The 19229-nt window shown below is 37.5% G+C and overlaps 1 protein-coding gene across 4 annotated transcripts in view; it reads left to right on the forward strand.

The window, feature by feature from the left end:
* Window positions 1-19229, forward strand: part of ELMO1 (engulfment and cell motility 1) — a 783505-nt gene that overhangs the window by 69861 nt on the left and 694415 nt on the right. For all 4 annotated transcript variants that reach the window (XM_059933596.1, XM_059933593.1, XM_059933602.1 and 1 more), the window contains exon 3: window positions 12694-12807. The gene's annotated coding sequence lies outside the window, so the exon portion shown is untranslated. The remainder of the gene's footprint in view (window positions 1-12693; window positions 12808-19229) is intronic.

Here is a 19229-nt window from a genome sequence, read left to right on the forward strand (position 1 = left end):
CAGAAAAGCACTTAGAATCTAGGCAGGAAAAAGGAAGAGAAATCTAAACAAGACCTAAGAGATATGCCTTGGAGACACTGGCTAAGGTTTCTGGGTTTGTTTTTTTTTTTAACAGTTTATCCATAAAAAAGCATTATAAATTAGCATCAGAATCTAATGATATTTTATCTGAATTTTCTTATATGTAAATTGTTTGACTTGATTGGTATCACACTGTGTATATTTGTGGCAGGGCATTGTTTGCCCAATTCTTCACCCTTCCCTTTATGCACACCCTCCGACCTGTGACTTTGCAGTCCCTAATTTATTTCCAGCTCCCTTGACTTTGTGTTTGGCCAAGTGACTTGCTTTGGCCAAAAGATGAAGGTAGAAATGACAGTATGAGAGTTTCACACTTAGACCTTAAGAGGCGGTATTTCTGCCCATTCCCTGTGCCTCTGCCATTACCCTGAGAACAGAATCCTGGGCTAGCCCCTGGTCCCAGAAGGAGGATGAAAGACACACGGAGTGGAGCTAAATCATCCAGGAGAGCCCAGCCTCAGTCAGCAGACACAGGATGTTGGAGCAAGACCAGCTGAGATTTGCAGAGCTGACCATCTGGGGCTAGACCAATTGGCTGACCCTCAACCAGTACACAGGTGGAAGAGGATAAGCACTTGCTCATTTTGCTATTGAGTCTTGGGATGACATATCACACAGCATTTTGCTGGCGGTAACTAACTGAATACAATGTCCTTAATAGGTGTTTTGTTTTTTTAAATAATGTCCCCATCTAGCTCATGCATTGCCACCAGAAATGTAACCACTCTTTGCCATCTTTCAGGCATCAGGTTTATGGTTTTTTAAAAAAAAATGGCCTGTGATTCGTAACCTGATCCAGAGACACAGAGAAAGGTTGTGTGAAAAAAAATTTTAACAGTAACTGGCTATTTGACGATATTAAAAAAATATTTTGGGCAAGATAATAGTATTAGAGTTATTTTTTTAACAGAATCCTTGTCTTTTATAGATACATATCAAAATATTTATGGATGAAATGATATTACATCTGGGGTTTTCTGGGGTTTTCTTCAAAATGATCCAGTTTCAGGGTAGGTGTAATAAATCAAACCAGAGCAGCTGGGAGTTGCATCATTGTAGCTGGCCGTAGCTTGGTAATGAGTACAGGGGGTTCACTACTCCCTACTGTGCTGTATATTTCAAATTTTCCATAATAACAGTTCTAATTAGTAATCTGAAAAAAAAAAGAGTAAGGGCAGAAAACATTTTCTTTAAAAGAGACAAATAATGGTGAAAGATAGATATACTTCCATTTTCTGTTATGAGGAGTAAATATGATAAAATTCAGTGCCTCGAAAGGAGACATTGCCAGTGGGGCTCCCTCCAGATCACCAAGTACTCTCAGCTTCTCTACTAGGAACCCATCCTCAGTTTACCCTCTGCAGAGAGGGCTTTGTGAACAGAGAATCCATGCTGCGAGACAAATGCAGAGGGAAAACTTAGTGCAGGTGTGCTGGGCACACACAGGCATACTATGACTGTTCACTCAATAAAAAACACTCCTGGTGGAGGGAAGAGAGGCCAGCTCACAAACAACAGACACACTGTAGTCCCTGCTACTGTGCTCCCTGCTTTTACACTCAACTCCCAAGCCTCCCTCTCCCTTAAGTACTTACCACACCCACTGGGGGTTACTTGTGGTTGTCTGAACTTCACCCTTGGCAGGAAACATCTAGTTCAAGACATCCCTTTACAGATACTTCTTTTATCTGTGCCTTAAATGAGCTGTGTTGGCAAGGTATTTGAAAATCAAAACAACGATAAGATCTTTTTCATCTAGTGAAGTAAAATATTGTGACAATCTTCAATGCTGGCAAAGATAAGGTAACACTGCTCATTAGAGTTGAAATTGAGACCACATTTCTAGAAATCAATTTGGCAGTGTATGGCAAGTTCATGAATAGCAATCATGCTCTTTGAGTCAGTAATCCCTCTTCTAGGAATTACTAAGGGCAATATTAGCAATGTGTACAAAATGTACACACTAGACGCAAAGAGATTTGTTAACGGTAAGTTAATTCTGCTACACCCATATGACCTACTATGCCACTAAAATAATGCTTATAAAGAAATATTAAATAAAATAGAAAATTCCTGTGATAAATAAAGAAGACAAGACTGTTTATACACTGTATTTATTGAAAGTGACTTCATCAAATATTTGAGTAGTTGCTTTGGGCAGGTGGATCATGAATAATTTTGATTTCTTTCTGCAGACTTTTTCAGTGTTTTCCAAATTTTCTTCAATAATAAGAATAAATTTTCATTACTATAAAAATATTTTAAAACAATTAAAACTATTAGTTCTTCTAATATTTCCTCCATCATGCAAAATTGCCCTATATTTCTTTTTTTTCCTTTCTCATTTCAGTGTTCTTTTTTAAATTAAAAAAAATTTTCTTGAGGTATAGTTGATTTACAAAGTTGTGTTAATTTTTGCTGTACAGCAAAGTGATTCAGATATATATATAGTATATATACACACACACATTCTTTTTCACGTTCTTTTCCATTACGGTTTATCACAGGATATTGTATATAGTTCCTTGTGCTATACAGTAGGAACTTATTGTTTGCCCTATATTTCTTAACTGCCTGATAATAATGACTTTGATGACAGACACAAACAACAGCCTTAGATATACTCAGAATAGGGGCTATGGCTTGTGCATCTATATATAGTTTTCCTTGACTCAGTTAAAAATATAATTTAATAACACCTTCATCTCAAGGTCATTTTGAAGATAAAAGAGACACAATGTATAAAAAGTCTTTATAAGCCTTTAAGTTCACAGTTTCCTTTGTATGTAAAATGTTGAGAAGACGTGCGTAATATACCGTACCTGAACATGCATTGTAAACTATGTAAAATTGCCATTATTATTACTTATTTGAATGAGTGCTTTAAGCAAGGCATTTGGACCTTGATATTTTGTTGCTGCTCAAACCCTCTTGCATAATACAGCCAAGGGTTATACATAATAAACCCTGGCTATCTGGGGTCAGTCCCTGCACATGCCTCCCTCTTCCCCCTCATCGGTTTCCTGAAGTCATCTGCCCTTTCCCGAGAGGGACACATGCCTTTCCTGCAAGCACAGCGTTCCTCTCAGACATGACGTTATTACTTCCAGGTCTTACAAGGGCAGTTTTAGCTTTCACTACTCACTGCAAATGACACCTTCTTTTGTCACCACCCTGTTAGAACTCCCATTAAACTGTGGAGGAAGAAATGTGTCTCTTAGCACAAAAATAAATTCAGGAAGAATAACAACTCCCTGCGTAATTGGAACACAGACTGCTTTTGGCTGGCTTTTTTGCCAAGTAATTATTTAGGAGACAATTTGAAAAAAAAATGCTGACAGAATGAAAGACCAGAGTCAGGGCTCAGTTCATTGACTAAATTAGTTCTTTACCCAGGTTTAGCCATTTTTCCTCATCATGCCTCAACACGGCCACTTATAAAATTATAACCTTAAATCCGCTGGGCTGCTGTGATGGTCTAAATGAGCTAACTTCTAGATCCAAAGCATCTTAGAGGTCACATGTTATCTGAGAGGTCATTCACATTCCAAGGTTCTTTTCAATTTAGGAAATTTCTTTCATACCCAGGCAGACACTTTCAGCTTCACAGAATTCACATTTTTATTTTTCAAGACAGTCTGTGGTATTGTTAGACAAAAATAATAGCCGAAGGTGCTTTATTGTACGTACAGAAGGCTACCCTCCTCTAACAACCCCACCACAGTTAGAGTTCTGTTCTTGAGGTCTTTATAATGTAACTGTTTTTCCTTTATAAATGATATTTCTTCATCAACTGAATATTCCTACCTTCTCTCTTTTCTCTCAGTACCCTGCCATCTTTTCTTATTCAGGCAAGTAACTAAGGTTTTCAGCATAGTGTAGGATTATAAGCTTTGGCACAGGAGTCTTGCCTCTATTATTTACTAGCTGGGCCATCTTGGGCAAGTTAATTACTATCCTCATACTTCATTTTCCTTGTCTGTCAGTTGTATGACTATAATGGTACATATTTCATAAAGTTGTTGTACTAAATGTTTTACTTGCATGCGGATAGTCTACATAAAACACAACACATAGAACTTGGTATAGAGGTTGTACTCCATAAATGTTCATCATTGATGATGGTGATAAAGATGGTGTAGTCTCCAGCACCTTCCTCATATGGCCAGATTATTTGAACATTCTAGTTTGCCAATGTCCTTCTTAAATTATAATGGTAGGGGGACTTCCCTTGTGGCGCAGTGGTTAAGAATCCACCTGCCAATGCAGGGGACATGGGTTCGATCCCTGGTCCGGGAATATCCCACGTGCCGTGGAGCAACTAAGCCCGTGCGCCACAACTACTGAGCCCACATGCTGCAACTACTGAAGCCTGTGCACCACAACTACTGAGCCTACATGCGGCAACTACTGAAGCCCGTGCGCCTAGAGCCCCTGCTCCACAGCAAGAGAAGCCACCACAATGAGAAGCCCGTGCACCACAACGAAGAGTAGCCCCCCACTTGCTGCAACTAGAGAAAACCCTCACGCAGCAATGAAGACCCAATGCAGCAAATAAATAAATAAATAAATAAATAAATAAATATTATAATGACAGAACTGGAGGCATAAACATGTTATAATCAGGAAAACTCAGAACACAGTGGGGTGCTCACCACTTGATCTGGGTGTTAGCTATTTGAAATTGAGCGAGTTATTCAGTCTCTTTAAAGTCTACAGATGGGAATAATAAGATTATTCACTTTGTAAGGCTGTTGTGAACATTTTAGTAATGGTGCTATACTAAGGTGCTAAATATGTACAAATCATGGTTCTAAGCACTACATTTAGGACCATCTTGACAAACAGTAAACATTCAGTATTATTATGACAGGAGAAGGTCTAGGAGGTTTAGGGTACAGCTGTCTGAATCTAGGGTGATATTTTTTCCCTAGGCACAGGGTCTGAGGTTACCTCACCCCTGAGAAACCCCACACAGATCTGACCACATCTCTGCCCGGCTCCACTACCAGACACTTTAACAGGAAGGAGGTGAAGGGAAGTAGAGAAGAAGGTTGGGGAAGCACAGGAGAGAAAGAGGAAGAGGCCATAGCAGTGACAGAGAACTAAGCAACACACCAGGTGGGTGGTCATTCTCAGAAAGAGGAAAGAGGAGAAGAGCTACCAACAAGAGAAGGGCTTTCTCTTATTTTCCTTCATTCATGCCACTCTCTTTGCAAGAGTCTACAGTCTATAAGATTTATGTAAAAAAAAGAAAAAGAAAGAAAGAAAGAAAGAAAGAAAAGAGCCTTACAATATTCAAACTGTCACTTGCTTATAAAGAGGCAATGGCATGAAGAACAAAGAACATGAGCTTTGGTATCAGATGCATTTTCCTTTTTTTATAGTTGCATTTTCATGGCACCCATCATTAAACCTCTCCATTTGAATACCAGATTCAGCTGTCTCTGCAAAGTACAGCTTTTGATTCATGTGACTAAGATTCTTCTTATAGTTTCTTTTTGCCATTCATTTTTGAATTCTTATCACTGCCGGAAAAGTTAAAGGCACTGTAGGGTGATAAAAGATATTTCCACTTCCTCTTGGTACTTACAGAAATCTGGAGTATTGAGAAAAGTTCTCTCCACTGGGAGAGTTTAACCTCAAGCCTCTTTCTTGGATCTTTTACAAGCATTTTGATGTTCAGAATTACTGATAGGCCTGAGTCCCTCTGTGCTCTGAATTTTGGAAGTTTACCCATCCCAAACCAGTGATTCTCAATCTATTGACAGATTTGCACCATTTCCCCCCTTCTCTGCATCCCCTAGAATCCCTGCCCAGAGGGTTTAGTGTTAGATGCCACCAATAATAAATATCCCCATCGCAATCTGAAGATGAATCTGAAGAGAAACCATGACTCTTTCTGTGTCAACAGCATCCAGGCCCAAGGGCTTAGGAGACAGCAGACAACCCCTTCTAGTGGAGGGTCTCAGTCTTCCTCTGAATCAGCCTCCTTGGAGCATACATGGCTGTCGTCTTCAGTGGTGGTTTTCTGAGATTCCTGTACCTCCTGATTTCCAGAAAAAAGGTAGCAGATGCCCCGAATCTTTATTCTTATAGCCCTTCCAATGGTGTTGCAGCCTCTGATCCTCTACATTAAATTCCTCCCTGTTTGGAACACCTAGAGTGTTGTGTTTTTCTTTTTCTTTTTTTTTTTTTCCATGATACTCTGGCTGTTGCATCAATGCTGGCTGCACGGTTGAATTGCCTGGGAAGCTTCTGAAAAGGACTGATGCATGGCTCCCACTTCTGGGAAGGGGCCTAGGTATCCTTATTTTTCAAATGCTCTTCAAATATTTCCAATGGGCATCCAAAGATGAAAACCACTGTCTCAATCTCAAATTGATTTCCCAACCTCAGGGTTTGATTTCTTTTCTGTCAGACCCTCATCTTTTTTTTTTTTTTTTAAATGTCTTTATTGGAGTATAATTGCTTTACAATGGTGTGTTAGCTTCTGCTTTATAACAAAGTGAACCAGCTACACATATGCACATATACACATATTTCCTCCCTCTTGCATCTCCCTCCCACCCTCCCTATCCGACCCCTCCAGGTGGTCACAAAGCACCAAGCTGATCTCCCTGTGCTATGTGGCTGCTTCCCACCAGCTATCTATTTTACACTTGGTAGTATATATAAGTCCATGCCACTGCCCTCATCTTTTTATCATTTCAAATCAGGTTTATCAAGTCAGAGGACTCACTCTATCCCTTCCCTCAGTGTTTTCCCAACAAATTGAAGAGAGGCCAGTATAAGCAATTTTCAAAAGGGCTCAGGGTTTCTGGATATCTGACTGAAAGTACATGGCAGACACAAATGCCAGTGCAAATGTAAAATTATAAAGAAATAAAATATTTAACATAAGTGATTTTTAAAAATTGATCAGGCAGTTTGAAAAATAAACAAAATTGTATTTTGAAAATGAAAAATATACTCATAGAACCAGAATCTCAAAAGACATATTTGACGAAGAAAATAAAAATTGGTGAACTATATAATAGATACGAAAAAAAATTAGAGTGCGGCTCAGAAAGGAAAATAATAAGAGCAAACACACTGTATACATTTCTTATCACAAAAAAGAAGTGACATGGAGGTTAAATTTGTTCTAGAATAGACGATAGAGAGAGCAAAGTAAAGGCAATTTTCTGAGAGATAATTGCTGAGAATTTTCCAGATTTGATGAAAAACATCGATTGTCAGATTCAGTAAGGTCAAAAAATCTTAAGCAGGGTGAATAAGAAGAAATCCATACCTAGACATAGCAGAGTGAAACTGCAGAATACTAAGGAAAAAGAGATGCTGACGCTAAAGCCAGCCTATTAGAAAAGACGGATCACCTAAAAAGAAAAGCCTTTACAGATACAGGTGGGTTTTTAAAAGCAGCAGTGGAGGCCAGGATATACTAAGATATTACCTTAAACAATGAGTGAAAATAACCATCAACCTACAACTATACACAGCAAAATTGTCTTTCAAGAATGTAGGCAAGAAAAAGACCTTTCGTACAACAAAAATTGAAAGAGAGTAACACCAACTTATTCTTTCTAAAGGAACATGTAGAGGATATATTTAAGGAAGAAGGAAAGTCTAAGTTACAATGGAAAAAAATGTTAATCAAGGAAACTAAATATATGGTAAGTCTAACCAGATTTTGTATAAAACAACAATAATAAGGGTACCTAATTTATTGGGTTAAAATATAAGATAATACTAAAATATTGGGCAATAATATCATATATAAATGTTGGAAAGGGGTTCTCTGTCAATGTATTCTAAGATCTGTATATTGCTTAGGAAAAAAGTAAGACATTGTTTAACTTCAGGGTTTTTAAATTATATGGAAGTTCATAATTCTTTAATAGCACTAAAAGAATAAAACTTGAATGTGTATCTTCCAAACTAGTAAAGGGAGAAAAATGAAGTGAAGAAAAAGCAAGTTCAATTAGTCCAAAAGAAAAGAACACAAAGATGGAAGGAAGGAAAGGAGGAAGGAAGGAAGGGAGGGGAAAAAATGAAACCTACAAAAATGTAGGCAAATAGAAAGCAAAAAATTAAAAGATAGAAATTAGATGCACGTTTCATTAATAATTCATTTAAGTGGACCATACTCTACAGTTAAAAAAGATTATCAGATTTATGTTTAAAAATCCATTAGAAATCCATTATTTAGATACATCTTAAATAAAAGAAACTGGAAAGTTTGAAAGAAAAAAAATTAAAATGGTATGCAAGGTAAACTCTAATTTAAAAAAAAGGAAGGGAGGAAGGGAGGTAGGAAAGAAGAAATTAATGTATCTATTATCATTACAAAACAGGCCTTAAGTTGTGTATAATAAATGCCATATGAAATAGGTACAGCCTATTGTGAGGGAAAAGGGAATAGCACCTAATTCTTCCCAAAAAGGTTAGGGGAAGAATTGAAAGAAGTTGAAGGAAGAAAAGGAAATAAACATTTGGGCAATGTTTGTTGAGCAGCTGCCTATTCCTGGCCCTAACCCAGGCGATTTATTTGCATTCTCTCCTTGCAATCCTTATGACAAGTCTCTACAATATGAATTATTACCTCCAGGTTAAATAGGTTGCCTAAGGGCTCATATGTGGCTGAACAGGAAATTGTATCAAATTCTTTTTTTTTTTTTTTTTACATCTTTATTGGAGTATAATTGCTTTACAATGGTGTGTTAGTTTCTGCTTTATAACAAAGTGAATCAGTTATATATATACATATGTTCCAATATCTCTTCCCTCTTGCGTCTCCCTCCCTCCCACCCTCCCTATCCCACCCCTCTAGGTGGTAACAAAGCACGGAGCTGATCTCCCTGTGCTATGCGGCTGCTTCCCACTAGCTATCTATTTTACATTTGGTAGTGTATATATGTCCATGCCACTCTCTCACTTTGTCACAGCTTACCCTTCCCCCTCCCCATATCCTCAAGTCCATTCTCTAGTAGGTCTGTGTCTTTATTCCCGTCTTGCCCCTAGGTTCTTCATGACCTTTTTTTTTTTTTCCTTAGATTCCATATATATGTGTTAGCATACGATATTTGTTTTTCTTTTTCTGACTTAGTTCACTCTGTATGACAGACTGTAGGTCCAACCACCTCACTACAAATAACTCAATTTCGTTTCTTTTTATGGCTGAGTAGTATTCCATTGTATATACGTGCCACATCTTCTTTATCCATTTCATCTGTCGATGGACACTTAGGTTGCTTCCATGTCCTGGCTATTGTAAATAGAGCTGCAATGAACATTTTGGTGCATGACTCTTTTTGAATTATGGTTTTCTCAGGGTATATGCCCAGTAGTGGGATTGCTGGGTCGTATGGTAGTTCTATTTTTAGTTTTTTAAGGAACCTCCATACTGTTCTCCGTACTGGCTGTATCAATTTACATTCCCACCAACAGTGTGCAAGAGGGTTCCCTTTTCTCCACACCCTCTCCAGCATTTATTGTTTGTAGATTTTTTGATGATGGCCATTCTGACTGGTGTGAGATGATATCTCATTGTAGTTTTGATTTGTATTTCTCTAATGATTAATGATGTTGAGCATTCTTTCATGTATTTGTTGGCAATCTGTATATCTTCTTTGGAGAAATGTCTATTTAGGTCTTCTGCCCATTTTTGGATTAGGTTGTTTGTTTTTTTGATATTGAGCTGTATGAGCTGCTTATAAATTTTGGAGATTAATCCTTTATCAGTTGCTTCATTTGCAAATACTTTCTCCCATTCTGAGGGTTGTTTTTTGGTCTTGTTTATGGTTTCCTTTGCTGTGCAAAGGCTTTTAAGTTTCATTAGGTCCCATTTGTTTATTTTTCTTTTTATTTCCATTTCTCTAGGAGGTGGGTCAAAAAGGATCTTGCTGTGATTTATGTCATAGAGTGTTCTGCCTATGTTTTCCTCTAAGAGTTTGAGAGTGTCTGGCCTTACATTTAGGTCTTTAACCATTTTAAGTTTATTTTTGTGTATGGTGTTAGGGAGTGTTCTAATTTCATACTTTTACATGTACCTGTCCAGTTTTCCCAGCACCACTTATTGAAGAGGCTGTCTTTTCTCCACTGTATATTCTTGCCTCCTTTATCAAAGATAAGGTGACCATATGCGCATGGGTTTATCTCTGGGCTTTCTATCCTGTTCCATTGATCTATATTTCTGTTTTTGTGCCAGTACCATACTGTCTTGATTACTGTAGCTTTGTCATATAGTCTGAAGTCAGGGAGCCTGATTCCTCCAGCTCCGTTTTTTTCCCTCAAGACTGCTTTTCCTATTCGGGGTCTTTTGTGTTTCCATACAAATTGTGAAATGTTTTGTTCTAGTTCTGTGAAAAATACCAGTGGTAGTTTGATAGGGATTGCATTGAATCTGTAGATTGCTTTGGGTAGTAGAGTCATTTTCACAATGTTGATTCTTCCAATCCAAGAACATGGTATATCTCTCCATCTATTTGTATCATCTTTAATTTCTTTCATCAGTGTCTTATAATTTTCTGCATGCAGGTCTTTTGTCTCCTTAGGTAGGTTTATTCCTAGATATTTTATTCTTTTTGTTGCAGTGGTAAATGGGAGTGTTTTCTTAATTTCTCTTTCAGATTTTTCATCATTAGTGTATAGAAATGCCAGAGATTTCTGTGCATTAATTTTGTATCCTGCTACTTTACCAAATTCATTGATTAGCTCTAGTAGTTTTCTGGTAGCATCTTTAGGATTCTCTATGTATAGTATCATGTCATCTGCAAACAGTGACAGCTTTACTTCTTCTCTTCCAATTTGGATTCCTTTTATTTCTTTTTCTTCTCTGATTGCTGAGGCTAAAACTTCCAAAACTATGTTGAATAATAGTGGTGAGAGTGGGCAACCTTGTCTTGTTCCTGATCTTAGTGGAAATGGTTTCAGTTTTTCACCATTGAGGGCGATGTTGGCTGTGGGTTTGTCATATATGGCCTTTATTTTGTTGAGGAAAGTTCCCTCTATGCCTACTTTCTGCAGGGTTTTTATCATAAATGGGTGTTGAATTTTGTCGAAAGCTTTCTCTGCATCGATTGAGATGATCATATGGTTTTTCTCCTTCAATTTGTTAATATGGTGCATCACATTGATTGATTTGCGTATATTGAGGAATCCTTGCATTCCTGGGATAAACCCCACTTGATCATGGTGTATGATCCTTTTAATGTGCTGTTAGATTCTGTTTGCTAGTATTTTGTTGAGGATGTTTGCATCTATGTTCATCAGTGATATTGGCCTGTAGTTTTCTTTCTTTGTGACATCTTTGTCTGGTTTTGGTATCAGGGTGATGGTGGCCTCGTAGAATGAGTTTGGGAGTGTTCTTCCCTCTGCTATATTTTGGAAGAGTTTGAGAAAGATAGGTGTTAGCTCTTCTCTAAATGTTTGATAGAATTCACCTGTGAAGCCATCTGGTCCTGGGCTTTTGTTTGTTGGAAGATTTTTAATCACAGTTTCAATTTCAGGGCTTGTGATTGGCCTGTCAAATTCTTTCAAACCAGAAAACTCACTATGTGAAAACTGAGGCTCAAGGTTTTGTGTGTAGAGTTGACAGATAAAATACAGAATACTCAGATTTGAAATCCAGATAAACAACAAGTGATTATTTTTGTATAAGTATCCCATGTAATATTTGGAATATACTTATACTAAAAGAAAATTATTTACAATTTATCTGAAATTCAGATTTAATTGGGAGTCCTGTATTTTTGTTTTCTAACTTTGGCAACTCTAGGTAGGGATGAAATAAAAGGGAGGGAGTTGCGTTGACTGACGGTGCTTATCAGAAGTCTCCCCTTGGGTCATGAAGCAAGACTCCCTTCCATTCCTCTGGCGACAACCCATTCAAACATACAAAGAAATATATAGACTATCATTTTCTTAATTGTTATTTATTTATATTTATTATTACTATATAATACTATATAATAATTACATTATTATTATTATGTCACAAAGCAATATAAGAGGTTGGAGAAAGAAACTCAGGAAAAATATTAATACATTCTCTTTTTTGCCATATTCCATTTTGAGCCCTTGGAGGACTTATTTGTAACTTGCTAAATCACAAGTGAATTGTGAGATTTATTGTCCCTAAGTTTTCAAATGGAATTCTTAGGGGTATATTTACTATAAAAATGTTTCATCACAACTACATAGTTGCATGCATCACTGGGGTCCACATTTGCTTCACAGTCTAAGCTGAGGGTACAAATCCTAGTTGGACTGGAAGAATGAAGCACCCAGGCTCAGTTATTCATAGATTTCCTGGGGCAGATGGATTTTAAATTAAGCTTTATGGGAGGAAAAGAACATAGGTTAGACTCTTCTATAAAAAAGAATATTGCCTAGTAGGCTGTATCATAGAAATACGTAGGAGCTGGGTAAACGGTATAAATTAATGTCTAAATTATATGACTTTTAATTTACATGAAAAATATCATTGTGTGATATTCAATTTTAAGTATGAAATCATACAAATACATATGTCAAGTACCCATACACACTTGCATTTTTTCTGTACATTTGAAGAATGGGAGATTCTAATTTAAAATCCCTTTTCATCAGAGCAGTGGCATCACACGTGCTTGGGAAGATTCAGAGTAGAACATCTCCTGTGATATGCCTCACCCCATCTTTCCACCCTCAAGTCACGAATGAAGACAATGTGACATGCTGATGGTAGGTGATCTTTTTTTTCTTTTTACCTCAGACACTATGTTATGCCTTGCTGAAAGAGAAATCTGTAAAAAGGGAATTGGGTGTTGAGGCTGGACATGCAATGCCCTTCCGATGCTATGCTACTGAATTTCAGTTTCCACATTCGCCCCCTAACCCAAATTTTTCAGAGTTAAACTGTAACAAAATACACGTTGCACTAAGTTTATTCTGATCATATAATTTTTCTTTGATGATTCAGAAAGCGACCCAAGCATCTTAGTATGCTTCCAAGCCATCAATTCAATAATTTACTAAAATTGAGGCATAGGGTGTAATGAAAAGACTGTGGGGCTTAACACCAGCTCTACCATAATCTGGATAATTGAGGACAAGTGTTCAACTCCCTGAGCTTCATTTTAGCTAACAAGAGTTATCCTTTAAGAAATAATGAAAGGAGGCATGGACTACCTGTTAGGCCCTTTGGCCTCTCAAGCTCCGGTTCTCACTATACAGGATCAGAGAAGCAAATGGTATGAGGCACCATTCTGATTTTTTTTTTTTTTTTTTTTTTATCCATTCTGATTCTTTATCATGCCTAGAAATTGGCAGTTTATTTAAATAAATAAACCCCAGATTAAATAAACCCATTTATATCTACAAATATTTAACTATTACACATAGTTACAATTTTTAAAATTAACAATTTACACATATTTAATTATTCAAAATGTAAAATACAATTTTAAAAAGTCAAATTGATTTGGGATTTCTGGCTACTTGTAATCTAGAGCATGGGTTTGCAAACTACAGCCCAAGGGCCAAATCCCACCTGCCAACCAATTTTATAAGTAAAGTTTCATTAGAACACAGCCATGCTCATCTGTTCAAGTATGATCTGTGGCTGCTTTCCTGCTACAGTGGCAGTTGAGTAGTCATGATAGGGATGGTGTAGCCTACAAAACTCAAAATATTTACTATCTGTTATTTTATAACAACAACAAAAAATGTTGCCAGTATTTGATTATAGATCAAAGAATTTTTTTCTGTTGTAAGTAAACTTGAGTGTGATCCATTTAGAGTGATGGGCAGGAATTTATTCATGGTCTCCAATGGTGACCAAAGCACAGCTCAACAAGGTGGTAGCACACCAGACTGGAAGCTTCTGTAGTTAGAAGTCAGATCTGGCTTCAAATCCCCCCTTATGTAGATAATATACATGTGAGATTGTTGGGAGGATTAAAGCTAAGCATGATTTAGTAAGTGCCCCCAAAATGTTCACTCTTTCTATTTAAATAAATTTAAATAGAAATTTAAATTTCTATTCTGTTTCATCTCAGAAGAAAGAAAGAGAAAGGGGGGTCTCTCAGGTACAGTCACTCTGATAAAATGAGACAAAACAAGGTCCCCTTGCAGCACTATTTACAATAGACAGGTCATGGAAGCAACCTAAATGCCCATCGACAGACAAATGGATAAAGAAGATGTGGTACATATATACAATGGAATATTACTCAGCCATAAAAAGGAACGAAATTGGGTCATTTGTAGAGACGTGGATGGATCTAGAGACTGTCATACAGAGTGAAGTAAGTCAGAAAGAGGAAAAACAAATATCGTATATTAACACATATATATAGAATCTAGAAAAATGGTACGATGAACTGGTTTGCAGGGCAGAAATAGAGACACAGATGTAGAGAACAGACGTATGGACACCAAGGAGGGGAAACGGGGTGGTGGTGGTGGTGGTGGGATGAATTGGGAGATTGGGATTGACATGTATACACTAACATGTATAAAATGGATAACTAATAAGAACCTGCTGTATCAAAAAAAAAAAACAAAGCAAGGTCCCTGTGTAATTTTATCTAAGCATAGACAAAAACAAGGTCACGGGGCCATCCATAAAATACCAAATACTCCCTTTCCTGATTAAAATTAATGACTTCTTTTTCTTCATTGAGCATAAAATTGTTTCTGCCTTATGACAGCATCTAGTACAGAATGAAGCCCCACATCCTTAGACACTCCCCTGAATCACCCCATGAATGCTCAAACCCTATAATAGATTGTTTCTAACACTGCGTTACTGAGGTTCCCATGGTTCCCCATGGTGTGTGCTCTCCCTACCTGCAATGAATCATAAACCCAAGTTGTCCAACTATGGGTGTCCCTGTGGTCTTTGGCTGAAAGTCATTGACAGTGAGATACGAATAGTTTCAGTTTGTTTTATTTGTATTATAAAAACTATAAACTGTACAATGGTGGTAGCAGGGAAGAAGAGTAATAATTACTGAATAATACTATGTCCTAGGCATTTTTCAAACATTATTTCTTTCGATTCTTATAATTCTCATTTGAGTTAGATATTGTGATCTACCTTTTACTGACAGAAGAAGCTAAGGATTGTTGAAGCTGACCAAGGTCTGGGGCATGGAAGATGTGTGTGTCACTTAGAAGTGTGTAACGGTTGAGAGAATCACAACTTTTTATAAAGAAAGCCAATCTAGTAAGGAATAAAGCCTATGTCTCCCCCTGTGACAGCCTCTCTTGTATGTATCACACAGTGCTGGGCACTGGGGCCAGGATGCATAGATTGTCTTTCTGAACATCTTAGAAACTTCTCCATTCCTCCTCTCAGACTTAAGCCCTCGGAGCAGCTGGTAGTTATGTCCCTGCTGTTAGCACTTAAAATACAAGGTTAGGAATATGGGATGAGAAAGAACCAACCACCCAACCACAAGCCTTCAGAATCACCCAGGGAGATCAGTCAAACCACTGATGTCCAGAGCCCCACCTCAGACCCCTGGATCAGAATCTATGGGGAGATCTTGATATTGGTGCCCTTAACAAGCTGTTCAGGTGATTCCAATACAGACTCACCTTGAGAATCACTAATGTAACTGAGTGTCATATTCCTTGTTGTTTATCCAAATTTCATTCACACATCAAGTCTCATTTAAGAGTCTGAACCTTCAGACCTCTCTGTCTTCAGGGACATTCCTCCTCACTGAATTACCCCAGCACTCAGAGTCTGCCTCACACAACTCATGCCTGAGTATGGAGGCTGATGGGGAAAATTCAGGACTTGAAGACAAAATTCACTCTCCTGATCTGCCAGGGTATCCAGGTGACCTTAAGCCTTGATTTCATCATTTGCAGTATAAAGGAGAAATAGTCTCAAACCTGGCCTAGGACAGAGTTTTCTGTGTAATCCAGTTCACATGTTCTTCTGGAAAACAATTAGCTTTCTTGATAAAACACTTTAAATTTTTTCTAATAAGACCTAATGGTATTAAAGACCTGTTTTAGAAAACTAGTTACCCATCCAATCATTTGACTAATGATTTGTACTTATTCTTTTTCCTTTTATGTGATCTAATAAAGATTATCTAACCACTTTTTTTTTTCTGTAATCGCCTCTGCCAAGAGAAAAGTCTTAGAATTGGTCTGTTCCAGATCTTTTCCCATAAAGAAAATTCGACATTAAACTTTCACGTTCTCTTAATTAAAGTTTCTGAAAAAATTAATAGTAAAATAAAGATTAATATACCTACCTCCTCCTTATAAGCTACAAAGCATTTGACAAATATAGAGTCTCATAATGACTTATGACCTTTGCATTTGTTTTACATGGATAAATTGTGTCTCTCCAACTATATTATTGTCTCCTGGAAAGCAGGAATCATAAACATCTTTGAATATTTCTATATGTCTTTCTCTCTATAATATTATAAAGAGTGAAGTAGATATAATAATTCCTATATTCCTATTAAAATTTTTTTCTGAAAATTCAATTAAGAGAAACTGAAGTGTTTTATGTCAAATTTTCTTCATGGGAAGAAATCTGAAACAGACCAGTTTAACAATTTTGCTCTTGGTAGAGATGTTTGTAGGTTAGATTATGTTTAATGGAGTATGGACAGAGAGAGAGAGGGAGAAAGGGGGGAGGGAATTGATGAATGTGACAATTTTTTTCTTAATTCCTGAATCTCATGTTCAAATACCAATTAAAGTTTCTCTAAATTAAGCCCTTGCATAGAATACAGTCTGTGCTTGATAGGGTCATGACTTCGCAAAGAGATTACAGTTTAGGAAAAGATAAGACCTGCACTAAAATAATCTTATGCAGTCTATGCTGAATTAATTACATGAGTGCCACTGTATCTGCTGTGAAATAATAAGAAATAAACATATTGCTCTGCCCCTGGTTCACAGAGCTCCTAAAACCATTGTAATTTGGTGGCATTAAAGGTGTGGATCACAATAGTCCAAAGAAAATAATGTGTGATGTGCATTTGAGGAAAGAGGAGATGTCCTAATAGTTGATGCAGAGGAAACAGACTGGAGAATAGTGGGATATAATTTATGAAAAGTATACAGTCAGGTGTTCTCAGACTAGTCCCCAATATTTCTAGACCAGAGATAGCTGGAAGCCAGAATAGATAGGCAGTTTATTTTTTCATGTGATTCTAAGAATAGAAGGAAGAATTTGCTTTTTACACAAAAGAACAGATATTATGGTTCCATTTATGTGAATAACTTAAAATAGTCAAACTCAAAGAGACATAAAGTAAAATGGTTGTTACCAGAGGCTGGGGTAGGAGGAATGGGGAGTTATTGTTTAAGAGGTACAGAGTTTCAGTTCAGGATGATGAAAAAGTTCTGGAGATGGGTAGTGGCGATGGTTGCACAATAATGTGAATGTACTTAATGCCAACGAACTGTACACGTAAAAATGGTTAAAATGGTAAATTTTCTGTTATGTATACTTTACCAAAATTTTAAGAAGAAACAGGAAAAGAGTTTTTTAGGGTGGACTCTCCATTTAGTCAAGAAAGCATAATTTTGGTGAGCCTTTTAGCTGTACAAATGGAAGGTAAGTGACACTATGAGTACTGGAGATGCTTCAGACCTAGATGGACCACAATTCTGTTCAATGGGTCTTGCTCTTCAGAGATAATTATGATATGAACTTATTTTTGACACCCTCTAACTGGGGATTAACATAGGAAGGAAGAGACTTGAATTTGTGGATGTAAAGATAAGGAGGAGAGAAGACCTCTGCCCAGGATGATAAGTAGGCCTCAGCAGCATGGCCTCAAACCAGGGCTAATGAGAATGGCTGCTGGGAAGAAGTGCTGATGCCTCTAGCAGGTGATCTCTAACTTTGAGTTTTTCATTTCTTTCTAAAACATTTTAATTTCTTAAGCTGTTATCAAGTCTTCATATAATTCATGGGCCAGAAAACTATAGTCCATGGGCCAGCCACATGTTTTTTTTTTTAATTTATTTATTTTATTTATTTATTTTTATTATTATTATTTTTTGGCTGTGTTGGGTCTTTGTTTCTTTTTTTTTTTTTTTAATAAGCAAGGCATCTTTTTTTTAAATTTATTTATTTATTTATGGCTGTGTTGGGTCTTTGTTTCTGTGCGAGGGCTTTCTCTAGTTGCGGCAAGTGGGGGCCACTCTTCATCGCGGTGCGCGGGCCTCTCATTATCGCGGCCTCTCTTGTTGCGGAGCACAGGCTCCAGACGCGCAGGCTCAGTAGTTGTGGCTCACGGGCCTAGTTGCTCCGTGGCATGTGGGATCCTCCCAGACCAGGGCTCGAACCCGTATCCCCTGCATTGGCAGGCAGATTCTCAACCACTGCGCCACCAGGGAAGCCCCCAGCCACATGTTTTTGTAAAGTTTTTATCTGATCACAGCAATGCCTATTTATTTATGTATCATCTCTGGCTGTTTTCATACTACAACTGGAGAACTAAGTAGTTGCAACAGAGATTGTATGGCCCTCAAAACCTAAAATATTGATTATCTGGTCCTTTAAGAAAGAGTTTGCCCCAAAAAAGCACGTCACAGATTCAAGTTAGTTGTGTTTGAGAGGAAACCGAAGGGACCTTGTCCACCTGTTGGAATAAAGTGGACCAGAGAGGTGGAGAGATGATATTCAGATAGACATGAGGGCAGCAGTTAGATTGAGGGGCACCCACTGTCGTGGATTTGTAGAACGTGGAAACCAGGTCTCCAGAAATCTTCGGGAGGGGACTGAGCTCCTCGTCATCACTTAAGCGAGACCTTGGACCAAGAACAGAAATGAGCTATATGTTTGAGATTCCATGTATGAAGCTTTTGGTTTTGGGACTCTGACTAGTCTTAATCTCTAAGGAGATCCAGTGATATGCAAAACCTCTAAATATTGATAATTGAACAAATGATATCACTTAATGCACAGATACTGCACAGGCACACTCTATAATTACACCCCAAAGTGAACAGCAAGTTGCTATTTCCCTCACAGTTTCTGAGGCAGAGGGGGAGTGAAGGGAGGGGAGGAAGTAGGGCGCACCCTTTAGAATAAGGATGTTCAGGCATAGCACCAGATTATACAAAGCTCTGTAGTCTTTTCTTTAAACATTTCTTAATTTTTTTTCAATCTT

The sequence above is a fragment of the Balaenoptera ricei genome, chromosome 9 (genome assembly GCF_028023285.1).
Source record: "Balaenoptera ricei isolate mBalRic1 chromosome 9, mBalRic1.hap2, whole genome shotgun sequence".
NCBI lineage: Eukaryota > Metazoa > Chordata > Mammalia > Artiodactyla > Balaenopteridae > Balaenoptera > Balaenoptera ricei.